Below are 13,132 nucleotides of genomic sequence, written 5' to 3' on the forward strand. Positions count from 1 at the left end.
CAAAAGCCGCACACGGCGCGGCCACAGCCACAGCCGCCGAATGAAAGAGACGGCACACACGCGTTAACCTTCAATACGACAAAATCGTGGCATAAACCAGCACACCATTCGGTGTGTGTGCTGGGAACTGTATTTGGGAGTGGAAACCTCCAACACAGAAGTGTTTGTGCGCGCATTTATGTTGCGAAGTGGCGGTGGTGCTGATGCTGGTGGTGTGCCAGTGGCGCCGTTCAATGGAAAGAAGAGAAAAAAATACATGCGTACGTCTTTAAAAAAAAGCCATGCTGCCAGTTATGCTGCGCACCATGACATGCTTTCCACCCGTCCTCTGTGCACTCCATTCGCCCTGCGATGCCTGGCACCGGGAGGAGGTGGTGCACCCAGCCCAATACCGCGACTAGATTTCGCATTTTTGCAGCTTTACATAATGCAGCCGGCACTCGCAAACCAACGCCACTGTCATTGCGCGTGCTGCTGTGCTGCTGACATCGATAGCTGCGCGTGGTACAGTGGCAATGTATCGTTCGTTACACATCTAATTCTTTCACTCAGGGTTTACACTCAAACTCGCTAAAATCATGCGCGGTGTGGATGCAGCGGGTTGAGGGGCGAGTGTTTTGTTGCAGCTAAAATGTAAATAAAACAAACAATTTATTGTACAAAAATATTCTTCAATGTTTTATGAAATTTACGTTATGAAGATAGTCAAACGACCACGAATGTTGAAAAACACACATGTACGAGGCATTCTCGATATCACGGTAATTTGTAATAAAACAAAAAAAAACCGTCTTACTCTGTGTGCGCGCGCATTCACATTCGTCTACATCGCAACCGTTACACAATGATCTCGTACGCGCGCGGCTGAGGTTGCACCCCGTACAAAGCCATTCGAGCAAGGACCGGTTGATCGTGCAGCAGTAGTCGCAATATGACATCGTCCTAGCTGCCAACCTCAGCCAACCAACCGAGAGAACCATGCATGGCCTATCCTCGATGCACGATGGCGGGTTTTTCGGTGGCCGTCATATCATTCGAATTGACCGCACGCTTTATCCCTGGCAGGCACACTACCACACTTCACGCGCCTACCACTACGTACCAGTGTGTGTCGGGGGCAAAGTGTCGGTGCGTGCCGTGCGCCATTAAGATGGCCTCGTACGTGCAAACGTGTGCTGCGACGTGCGGCTGTGTATGCTCAAAGTTCGCCGCAAACACACGCGCTGACCGGGGGGTGGGGAAGAAGGAGTGGGCAGCAAGCGATTGACCTTTTACCGAAAACAATGACCATTAAAAAATTTATGCAGATTGAGCATAATGAGACGACCTTGATGATCAAAACTCCACCAGCGACCAAATGTATGGGACGGACTGGTCTGTGTGTGTGTGTGTGCGTGTATTTCGGCTGAGCAAACCACGCAATCGTAACCAGCCAGCTGCTTTTGCCATAGATACTAACGCAATCGTAGATGGTGGCGCGTGGTACGCAACGCATCGTCGAGGCGACTGGCCAAACGTACGTAGGAATGGGTAGGCAAATCCATTTTTGTTCGCTGACAGAGTTCGCTAGACTATTGCTACAGATATTGACATTTGCCTATCAATTCATGGCTTCGCTAAATGGCGCGCGGTCCGGTCCTACTCTGTAACACCACCGCGCGGCGCAATGCCTGAACTTCATTCAGTGTGTGAGGTTGAAGAACATGGTCACCACCACCACCGTCCGGCCGACATTGAAGCTCCAGCCACGAATGGTGGAGGAGGAACAAAGCTAAATGCAAATCAAACAAACTGCTCCAAAGCTGCTACGTTCGACGGCGAGTGGTCCTCACGCACATGGGATCTTCATCCTTGTGACATCACGAAGTATGATGACACGGTTGCGTGTGTGTTTCTGTGTGTGCGAGTGTGTGTTCTTCGTTGTTCGCGTGAGTTTAGCGGATTTCTTGGGCAAACGGTGCTCAAATTTTGAACCTGTTTTGGTGCCCCTGAGATTATGATGCTCACACTTTAGCTGACACCTTTTAAACCCTCAACACCCCCCAAAGACCCCCAGACAACCATGACGCCATTTTTTTTCTTCCGTCAAGTGACGACTGGCACCCCCAACAGGTGAGTAACGATTGCTTAGTATTGGTACTGGTATATACTGTAGGTCTGTGTGTAAACGTTTACTATCGTTTGATGATTATTTGCTTCCCCGTTCGGAGCTTGAAAGCGCGCGCGGTGTTGTCCTTCGACTTTGCGATCAGCATGCGTCTTACACGATGAGACCCACCACCACACTACACAATTAGCAGCAATTTAACGCTCTTTTGCTTTATGTAAATCCGTATTACAACGGCACGAAAAGCAAACCCCCAACACAGCTGCCTGTGCAACTTCCCTCTTTGCCATTTGCGTTAAGCTATTTGCGCATTTTTTTTTGTACAACCTCTTTAGATAAATATCACCCAAGCGGGTATGTGGAGTGGTACATTTGTGCAATTATGCGTTATCTCTTCAGTGTGCGGTGTTTCTTTCCTTGTGCGTTGTGACACGTTTTTACATGCGCGCTGGTTTGGACCTTGGCTCCACACGTGCATACACCTTTTCATTGTCTATTGGTATTTTACAACAAATATACAAGTGCGGTGTGGGAAAAGGCGTTAACGCTGCATGCAGATCCGTTTCCCGCACACGGCACGCTCATATCATATTGCTTTGGAACGGTGGAGTGAACATTGATAAAATGATACTAGAATGAAACAAACGCTTGCAAACCAAACAGTGGGAAACGAGCCAACACGTGCGACGTGCGTGGGCCTATAGGAAACACCCACGCAGGGGTTTCAAGTGGTTAAGCCGTTTCGTCTCATTCCTTCCGAAAGGTAGCATAACCCAAAGACACATGCAAATCTCCGGCTTTGATTATTCAATAGCAGGAAACCCCTCTTCGGTCCATATGATCGCGCACTAATGTGAATGTGGCCAAGGTCAGCATCATTATTTCTATTATTTGCTACACCATTTACAGCCGACAGCAGTAGGCACAGATAAAATGGCACAGACAGACAACTTCTTACGACGGCGACTACCATTTGTCGCGACATCCACGATCGCGAAGGTGGCAACAGTTCCTTGTTTGGAGATTCAACGCACGGCAACGCAAATTTGTCTCCGCTTTCATTACCGAATATTTTTCATCCTTGTGTGGGTCATCTGTAAGACTGTTACAATCTGATACAACTACAACACCATAACTAACACTGCAAGCCACAAGAAAGGGAGCAAAGGCATATTTAAATAATAACCAGCATAATTGAACTGACTTTTTTTACAGCAAAAGTTTAATTTGAACCTATTATTACTAGTTAAAACATAACGAACAATTGGACATCTACTGGTGCCACACGGATGCGGGTTTTAGTAGCATACATTATTGATACCTCCGAGCAGCAGTCATACCGTTTTAGTAAAGCATACCGTTTTCACTCAGCTGGCGCCCTGTACCACGTTTATTTAAACAAAACAGAACGAAGGTCACTTATGCCCTTATAAATTTACACAATCCGCCAAGCACAATAAAGCCGGGAATCGACCAAACGCGTTGAACGGGTACTATATATTTGTTACTTCCTAAAAATTATATTATTCTTTGTGTAATCGATACGTCCGATTGCGACCATTGCAAAAGAAATGTTTGTGAGTGTCTCGCTGTTCGGGTCGAGGCGAGACAACAACCTCTAAAGGACATCCCCCTCGTGTTTGCTTGCATTAACCTTCGCTAAGGAGGAAGACCCCTTACTTCGATCGATACACAAAAGCGACTGAAATGTGATGACGTACGAATGTACACATCACGCACACACCGAGCCTGTACACATACGTTTGCTCATGCATAGCACCATGGCCTAGAAGCGAGAGAGGTCAAGGAACGTTGTATAGTAACTGCACGTTGTGCAGATCATTCTACCGCTCCATACGAGGGACACGGAGGACGTTGACAAGCAGTACGAAAGCGGGTGATGATGAGACTGTTTTAGAGGACATTATTTAGTCACAACCCGCCATCACACTCAGCGTATAAACCATGTCAACTAATAAACGAGATCACATCCACAACGAAGGGACTCTGTCAACTGTACACTCAACTGACCATGCGATCGTCGTCTGTCTGTCGTCTTATTCTTACGGCTCTACCAGAGTGGCGCGGCCTTGTTAAATGGTTATGATCCGCTTCGTCTCTCGCCCCGCATTTGTTTATGATTTATTAAATTAATTGACCGATGCTTTACCAACACCAGTGCAGCTATTCGCAACACTCGCCCTTATCATCCCACATTGCCATTAATGAGTGTTTAAGGTCGTCCGTGGTTGGACGTCGGCCAATTGAGGGGACGGTCCGAATGGGTGTGTTTCTTGTGAGCAAGGCTACAGCAGCTCTTAAACCAAAATGACAGTCCAAAGGTTGTCTGGTAGCGGTTGTCCTGTGTGACGCTACCCATAATACACGTGCTATTATCGATTGGTGTCGCCGGTGTCTCGCTGGACACACAACGATTGCGGCGTTCGTCAAGTCAAAAGTTTTATAGTGCGTTCTTTCAAACAGGAAGAACCGCCCAATCGAAGGTATGCTACCGCGTGGACCCTAAGGCGCGCGTTGTTGGTGTGTGCGCGAAATAACGAACGTGCTTGGCGAAGCGATAAAGATACGCAGCGATGTGTGCAACCGAAAAAAACGAAAGAACGAACCAACCGTACCGCCCAACGGCGCGTTTGGTGGATACTAGCACCACTTCATTTCGTATGCACGGTTCAAATCTCTTCACGATCGACGACCGTTTCCGTGATTGGCTGTGTCGAGTCGTTGCACTGGCGACAAATCGATTTTTCATCAGCAGTTCGTAGCGTGAAGAGACAGCAAAACTTAATGGCTGTTCAGCTGACCGCTGCTGTTGCTAAGATCGTCTTTCCGTTTGCCTGGTATCGGTTACCGAGCCGTCTTAGTCGCCCGGACCATGCCACGAATTGGCGCAAAAAAAGGTGCGCACTAATACACACGCAGCAGTAGCACGGTAAGCAACGGCAGCATCAAAACCGCGCTCAAACCGTGGAGAACGCGTTTTCCAACTGATCGCATCGCTTAGCATCGTCGCTTGGCTAGCTGACCGCGGAGCCGTGCCGCTTCGCTATGTAAAAACGGCCAAGCGAAACCAACGGAAATCCATTGTCAAACGCAGCTGAACTGTTTACTCGGTCATGCAGGTCGGTCGACTTCCACACCAATGCTGCTACTTTTTCATCCAGAAGCGCAGCGAGTGCCCGCTCCGCTCCACTCCAACTGTCGGGTACCTGAATATGCGATAGGAAGGGCCTACTGTCCTCGCGACACATACCACCGTCCAAACAACACACAAGATGACACTTTAGTGAGCAAACCCCGAACCCCATTTGCATTCTTTGCATTCCAAGGACAGTGCGTTACGGGAAAATAACTCAATAACAGTCGTCATTTCTGATAGGGAATATCCGAAATGGTGCACCCACACGACCCAACCGGTTTAGATTAAAGTTTGCCATTTACTTACGTTAAACACTTCCTATATCGGAAAATACTATCCTTATGCTCAATGCTGGCGTTGAAGATGAAAAATACGGAAGTCAGCCACGTGCTTTATGTTTTCCATAGCACAGGACAAATGTCCCATAAGCCCCCGAAAAATGTCACCTGCAGTAACACGAGGACGGGGCGTGGAACGGCCCACAACACAACCATGCGAAGGAATGTTAATGAAACCAGATGCGTGATGCCACCTCCTTCCCGCAGCTAGCTACTCGTGGCCGTGAGAGAAAATTCGACGATCACCAGCACGACGCTGTGCCGACTCCGTGTAAATGTCAGACCATTTCGAGTGCGTATACCGAGATGCATCAGACCCGGCACGCAAGCAAAGAGAGCGCGGACTAATGATTCGCGCGTAAAGGCAAACAAATCAAGCATCGAGAGGAAAAAGCTAATTTTAGTTCGTTTTCCAAGCGGAAGCTGCATCTTGCCGCAAACGAAACGTGGCATTTCCTTCGAGCGTATACGTATACAAACACACATACAAGGAAGTTCAAACGAACCCACAGTTCTGAGAGGAACGCACAGCTGGTTTGATCTTGCGGCTTTGCCGGCCATTCAAGTCCATTGAACTTTTCTGTTCAAGTACTGTCTGCAAGTAATCGGCTTCAAGCATGAGCTGGACAAGAACGAATGTACGCTAATCTTGGACACAACGCTTCAAAACTTTCCTAATTGCATAGCAATTTTAAGTGTATTACACCAAAACAACAGATATTTAATAAACAGAGACACACATTTACACGCTGATATTAATTATTAGATTATAGATATACATAAACCAAATAATATGATTCCTGGTGACCATCGCTGAACCCACACCAAGACAGTCGCACAGACAGTACAAGCAAATATGTCTGGACCTATTACGATTGACCCTTCGGAGTGCCTGTATAGCAGATTGTTGCCACCGCTAAGTCACCCATGTTTATTCAACTATCTGCCGGTAGCATGGCAAGCGATCACGTCATTTCCATTTGAATGCGTTTTAAATATTTCACACTTCTTCCTTTGTAGATTCTTCAACGATACGTTTGCAGATCTTCATCTGGCAAACTTCTGGAGTAGGGAAAATTTTGTTTCAAGACACACGAGATGATCTGTGCAGGACAGGTCGATAGTGTATATTTTCTTTTGCCCTCTCCCTTCTACTTAAAATGCTAAAATTGAAAAGATCAAGCCGCTCATGTAACCTTCAACATTCGTGAGATCTAGAAACAAGAACAGAGCTTTGCGATCATCACTGCCCCTACCTGCCATTAGCACTCAGGGACATAAATACAATTTTCAGCCTAAACATCGTTGATGTTTCGTAAAAAAGAGATGTAGCAAACCTCTCAATCCCAATGCTTCTAAATTTCCCTTTCGTAGGAGTATGCTCGGCTTACTCCGTATTGCTCAAAACTCGGACAGCGAAGCAACCAATAGTTCAGATGACGATAGGAAGCACCTGGTGCACACCAGCAACCCATCTTCGCGAATTAGAGTTAGTGCGCTGTACAAAACACAACACACGACGCGACGGATGCCGTGAGCTCAATTCCCGATGACCAGCTGACCAGGACGGACATACGAGCATCACACGCGTTGCTGCTGCTGTTCGTTGCTTTGGTCGCTGCGCATTTCGACACGACTGAGAGGCTGGCGCGTCTGTACACGGCCACATTATAGCGCTATGGTCTGTCTCCGGTTCCGGCAGAGCGGTGAAAAACAAGAGCCGGTTGTCGTAGCATACAAATCCATTCGAGAGATCAATCGATCCGAAGCATGCACACACTACCACCACCGGCAGCAACAGGGGCACCATACTCCGAGCCACTCTTACGGTTTTATGTATATTGTTTTCAATGCAGTGAAACGTGAACTGAACACCGAACCTTGACTATTTTCCATGCCAGCCATGGCCAACTTCGGGGAGAAGATCGTAGATGACTTGATCTTCCTCCTTTCCGACTCTACACAGCTCTGGTAGCTAAACCATGCGCTGCTACTGTTCCTGGTATACTCGGCCTAGGCCCTACACTGACGGAATTGAGCTGTCTCGCTACTATTCGGGTCTCTCAGTGTGCAATGTGTACGTGAATGGCCCAAACTCCCTCCTGAGGCTGCAGCTTACCAGCCTGTATCATCTTTTCAACATGTGTGTAAATATGTGTGTTTGTGTGTTTTGCGTTCAGTGCGATTCAGATTTCGCTCCATGCTAGTGAACTGAAACGGTACGGAACACTGACGCGCTCTCTCGCTCGCATCGGAAGGCAACGTGCACAGCAGCTGAAGGGCAGCAGCATCATCACTAGTGGCAACAAAGCAACAACTACAACAAAACAAAAAGCCCCCCAACACGGACACGGTATACTAACATCCAAAATTCAAACTCACCAGTGCGCAGGACCGTTCTCCTCGGAGTTCACGAGCTGGAACACCATTTAGAACGTTTCCCTCGCTGGATTTCAACAAGCACAAAAAACACAAAACTCTATAGTCAAAAGACCGAAACAACAAAACTTCTCCCCACACCTCCCCCCTTCACAACAATGCGCCTGCGACGGTCGCGGCAAAAGAACTGGCGAACCTTGGGCTGGAGAAGACGGCTGCATCTGTCCGCTTTGGAACCAAGTTCGCACAACTTTTACCGGGGACTCACCTTTTCTCACTGGCACGAATCGGTTCCGTTCTAGCGATCGTGATCGTGATCGTGACCGTCTTCCGTATCATTCCCAATGTAGACGGAGGTCGATTTCGACAAACTACCACAAACCCACCCGGATTGAACCCAGCCGAGGGGATCGAACCAACCCACCCGAACCAACTGATACCACACACCGCCGCAGCCCTTGCGCAGAAGCAAGCGGGAGAGAGGCGCTAGTGCGTTGGGTTGGGTGCGAGTGCAAAAACCATCAAAAATGGCATCAAAAGAGGCAACATGTGTAACGCATATTATTTTCGATACCATTTACCACGCCGGAGCTACCGAACCCGCAAACCCGCAGGGTAGTGCGCGCATCAACAAACACGCGGTAGCATCATAAGTCCGGAACACCACACACCAACGCACACCGACTCCATCATACGTCCAAAGCGAACGGTGGCAAGCAAACGAAGGGAGGGAGGATGGATCTGCTGGTTGCGTTTCGACGTCTGAAAATACGATAATCACACATTATCTCAAATTATTCATTGGAAACTTTTGTTCAATTGTGAAACCTATATCACTTCCTTCCCAGCCGCACGAACCGTGTACATGCGGTTTCTGCTAGTTGCATCCAGTTTGGGGTGAAATGGCATGAGACTGGCAGCAAACCTTTACCCTGAACCGGCCGGGGAAGCGCACTTTTAGGTCGTGGTGCGAAGGTAGGAGCTTTATTTATTGAATTGGCTGTTTGAAGCGTTACAATTTCAATCAATCTATCGGACAGTTGCAAGATGAACAGTATAAACACCACTTAAATGGATATATATCGAATAGTTTGATTCAAACCCCCAAAACCACTCGCACGGAAGTGATGCGATGGATAATTATCGGCATCCCCTCAGCAGCTGAAACACCACAATAGCCTCGAGGAGCAGCTTAAGGTGACCCTGATGTTTTCGACAAAAGAGTTTTTTTTTTGTGTTGGATGGAAACCACACACGAAACCAACGCGACAAAAACGTCACAGACAGACAATGACCAACTAAGAAGAATAGTCCGTCGTCTGCGGTGGTCGTTGCCGCATTCGTACTTGATCACCTTGAATCGCTTAGCAAGATGAATCCATTTCCAAGCTCCATTCAGCAGCACGAGAGAGGCGGCCTTTGCGATGAACTGACCGAGGGTATGCGATATGACGAAGCGCGAGATATAATCAAGCTTGTTTGACAAACGAGTGGAATATCTCGAGAAGACAACGTCAGGGTTAAACAAAAAGATGGCAAACAAAATCGACCATTTACAATCTCTTAGAATGATCCGTCTTGCGGCGAATAATTATCTTCACACTTTATTCAGCATTGTATTGAACGGATTCGAGCAGATATTACGTCACGTGCTCACCACCGCTACGTCACTCTCTCATTCAGTAAATTTTTGCCTGCAGCGACCTTGGCCAGACCACAAGCAGTTATAATGTGTTACACGTGGCTCAGAATCTCCAGCGCAAAGGGCGTCCGTCTCCTGGAAGACCCACGTAACGCAGAATCATCGTAAATGTCGACCGAGCGAGGATAGCGGATAATAGGTGCCTCCCATGCGTGTGCACTGTGCGCACACAGGAAAAAGATGATTTCCAAATTTAGAAGCAAAGTAGTATCTTTACCACCAACACAGCGATCTTCTCTACACATGCCACCGCCACACAGTGTAGTGCATTTGGTCTTTTACGATCCAAGGGTGCTGGCAATGCACGGACAAGGTTGTGACAGGTTCTTTACCACAGCCGGTTTCTGTGTGTTCTCGGAGAGGCGGTTTGAAGCGTAATATCGCTCACGTGGGAATCGGAATACTCGCTAAACCACGTGGCAGCATATTTACATGAGCTTCTCCCTGCACTACCACCGCGATCCGTAGCTTGCAGACGTCAATGTAAGAAATTAACGCACAGCACGAGAGAATACTCCACACCCGGATGGATTAAATTGAAGAGCTACACAGAACGACGCCCTCCCACATGGTGTAAACTCTTCTCGTTCTCGTTCGTTAATGCCACCGCCATCATAACTACATGCGGGGGTTCAGTTCTGGTGCTATATTCGTTCATTGCCCCGTGGGAGATGAGCTCATACACTCCGGTTAAAGCCGGAACTTGCTCGGCTCAGTGCAGAGTGCTATGTATAACGCACGGTGAACCCATGGGAGAGGTATGCCTGACGCATGCGGGCGCCTGAACATAGCAGTTGTCGTTGTTGTCTTAGTGTTATTGCTCATTCGGCGCACTTGATTGGGGTAGATCTTCCCTAATTCTCGCCACAATATGATGCACTTACCCACCCACCCGTCTGCCAATCTCTGTAAGAGTCAATCACCTCGATCTTATTGCGATATCTCGATGTACCCCTAGACCTAGCGTTCACCCATCCATTCATCCGTTGCATTGGAGAGATGCGACTTTTTATTGGAAAGCTGTTTTGTTTTTCTTCACATGCGTTTTGCTTTCGACTCACGCATTTGCGTTTATGCCCGGCTGAAACCAACGATAAGGCCTCTGCTGCTGCGGAGCAACGTCGATCGAAAAGGGTGGGATGCGTAAAAATGTACTGCTGTTGAAAAAGATGCTCCACTACCGCCAAACAAATCCGGACGACCGAAACGGGGTGCAATATTTCCCTTTCAACACTCGCCAGCCAGCCAGTACTAGGCGCTGGCAATTGAAATTCGCGTACCGAAAAGCTTCACACACTTGAATGATTTGAGCGAAATCCGCGCCATTTCACGGTGGAGACATGGCAAGTAAGCACTGCTAGCACCGGAGCGAGATAGGATATATAAGGAAATCTGCTTTGCTACACCGAGTACTATGGCTGGGTGGATTTGTTGGATTTGATTTCATTTGGTTGGGTGGTCAGTTCCTGCGCATGACTGCAGTTGGCTGTCGGCTACCGCTACTGGCTGCTATCGTCTCCACCACGTAGTCTGCTGGGTTTCACAGTTTCAAAATAAATTTCTTTGTCCATCGATCGTGCGCGAAAAATCATAAACTCGCGTAGTAAACGTAGCCCTGCCCTCCTTCCTCTCCCGGCGAACTGCATCTCGCACTGCAACACTCATATATCCGCAACACATCCGAACTCAAGAAAGCGCGAAAAGCACGTGGCTCTGTCCGCCGAGCAGCTGAAAGACGTTGGTTTCGCCCAACCCCAAGCCTTGCATCGATGAATTCGGGATACGCGTCAGTTGTCGCGGTACTTGGACCCAATTCACTTACTTTAGCAGCGTCAACCTATCGTAATGGCCGTAGATATATATTATGTTTGCAAATGGTTGCACACTTTGGTGCACTACTCATGGAGGGCGCACATTGCAAAAAAAAACATTTCATGACTGCGCTGGCGTGTGACTCATGGCGTGTCGTGCTTGACTTTTCCCCGGGTCGAGCCAAACAGCTAGTCCGATGACGAACCAGACAGACTTAAGAGAATTTTCCTCGGAAATTAAATGATGGCGAATGTGATATTTTAAAACAGTTTCCGGAAATGAAAATAGAATTGATCGCGCACCCGAAATTATCAGTCTGTTCGCTATTCGTGTACGATGAGTGTGCCGGGAAACCCCACACCCTTGGAAAGCATGGTTTACGGCGGCGCTGCGATATAGCTGCTGATGCTGCTTCCAAGAAGGAACTATGACACTTTCCGGCAGTTTGCAACTGTCTCGCTTCCAGACGGAGCCAAACGGTGACGGTATACAGGCAACCGGGTAGCAGTACTTGGCACATGTTTGCCAACACACGATAAGTTCAGCATTACTCATAATGCAAACGCTTTGCATGAGTGTATATGCATTCGTACGGTTTTACGACCCTCTAATTAGCTAATCCTTTCGCTCGTTCGGTCTGCAGTCCGGATAGCTTGACTTGCCTTTCACTTCAAGGGACAGACATACGCGGTACGTGCAAAGGCCATTGTCCGATTTACGATCGGGACAGAGGGTAAACACACGCGCTCTGTCGCGAGTGCATGCAGTTTAGTTTGAAAACATCACATACCATGCATGCCATGTGAGGCAAATCTGGAAACTCGTTTTTTGAGGATGACGCATAAAAAATATCCTTTTCGACTCAACGAGTTGCGAAGGGACGTTCAACTACAGCAGCCATCATCGCCGCGCCACTAAACTACGTATGGCAGCATTTTATCGTTACCCTGATCCATTTGCTCATTGCGTGGCGTGTACCCTTCTGTATGTTTTCCCGTTTGATCCCTGTTTGTAGCAGCGCATGCATCAGTTTCGTTGCATTGTTGGTGCTGACTTCCCTGTGTTGTCATCGAATGGAGTAGCGGCAACATTAACCGAGGCCTGCACGACTCGGTCGACCGAAGAGAAGCCGGCAGCAAAGGGCGATTTGTACGACACCATTACCAGCTGTCATATTTACACTTGAGGGGTTTCGCTGAGTCGTGTCAGTGGGCTTATCGGTACCCCTGATAGTGAGCATAGCGCAAATGGATGGAAGCGTTTAAAACGGTTTCAACAACCATACAACAACCTCTTCCTAATATTCAGTACTACGTACGTGTTCTAATTCGAGGGACAGACGATTGTGCAATCGCATCCTTAGCATAACCAAACACAAAGTTCACCAGAAACTGAAATCCTGAAAAGCTTTTTCGTCGGAAAGGATTGGTTACTGTACTATACATTTCCATCAATGCAGAGCTAACAAAGCTAATTTAACAAATGTGTAACGCATTAAAGTCTCATCGGCAATTATGAATACACCTCACTACAGTTTTGCGATCAATCGATTCGCTTGTTGTGGCGTTTCCAGCTTACTTGCTATTCTGTAATTTTCCCAGCAAACGCGTGACTAGTGTGGGAAAAGCAAATGATAA

General features: G+C 47.8%; 1 protein-coding gene across 4 annotated transcripts in view; it reads right to left on the reverse strand.

Annotated features, from left to right (window-relative positions):
• Nucleotides 1-13,132, reverse strand: part of LOC1279618 (protein gustavus) — a 109,628-nt gene that overhangs the window by 7,392 nt on the left and 89,104 nt on the right. The window lies entirely within an intron of this gene.

This window comes from Anopheles gambiae, chromosome 3, assembly GCF_943734735.2.
Source record: "Anopheles gambiae chromosome 3, idAnoGambNW_F1_1, whole genome shotgun sequence".
NCBI lineage: Eukaryota > Metazoa > Arthropoda > Insecta > Diptera > Culicidae > Anopheles > Anopheles gambiae.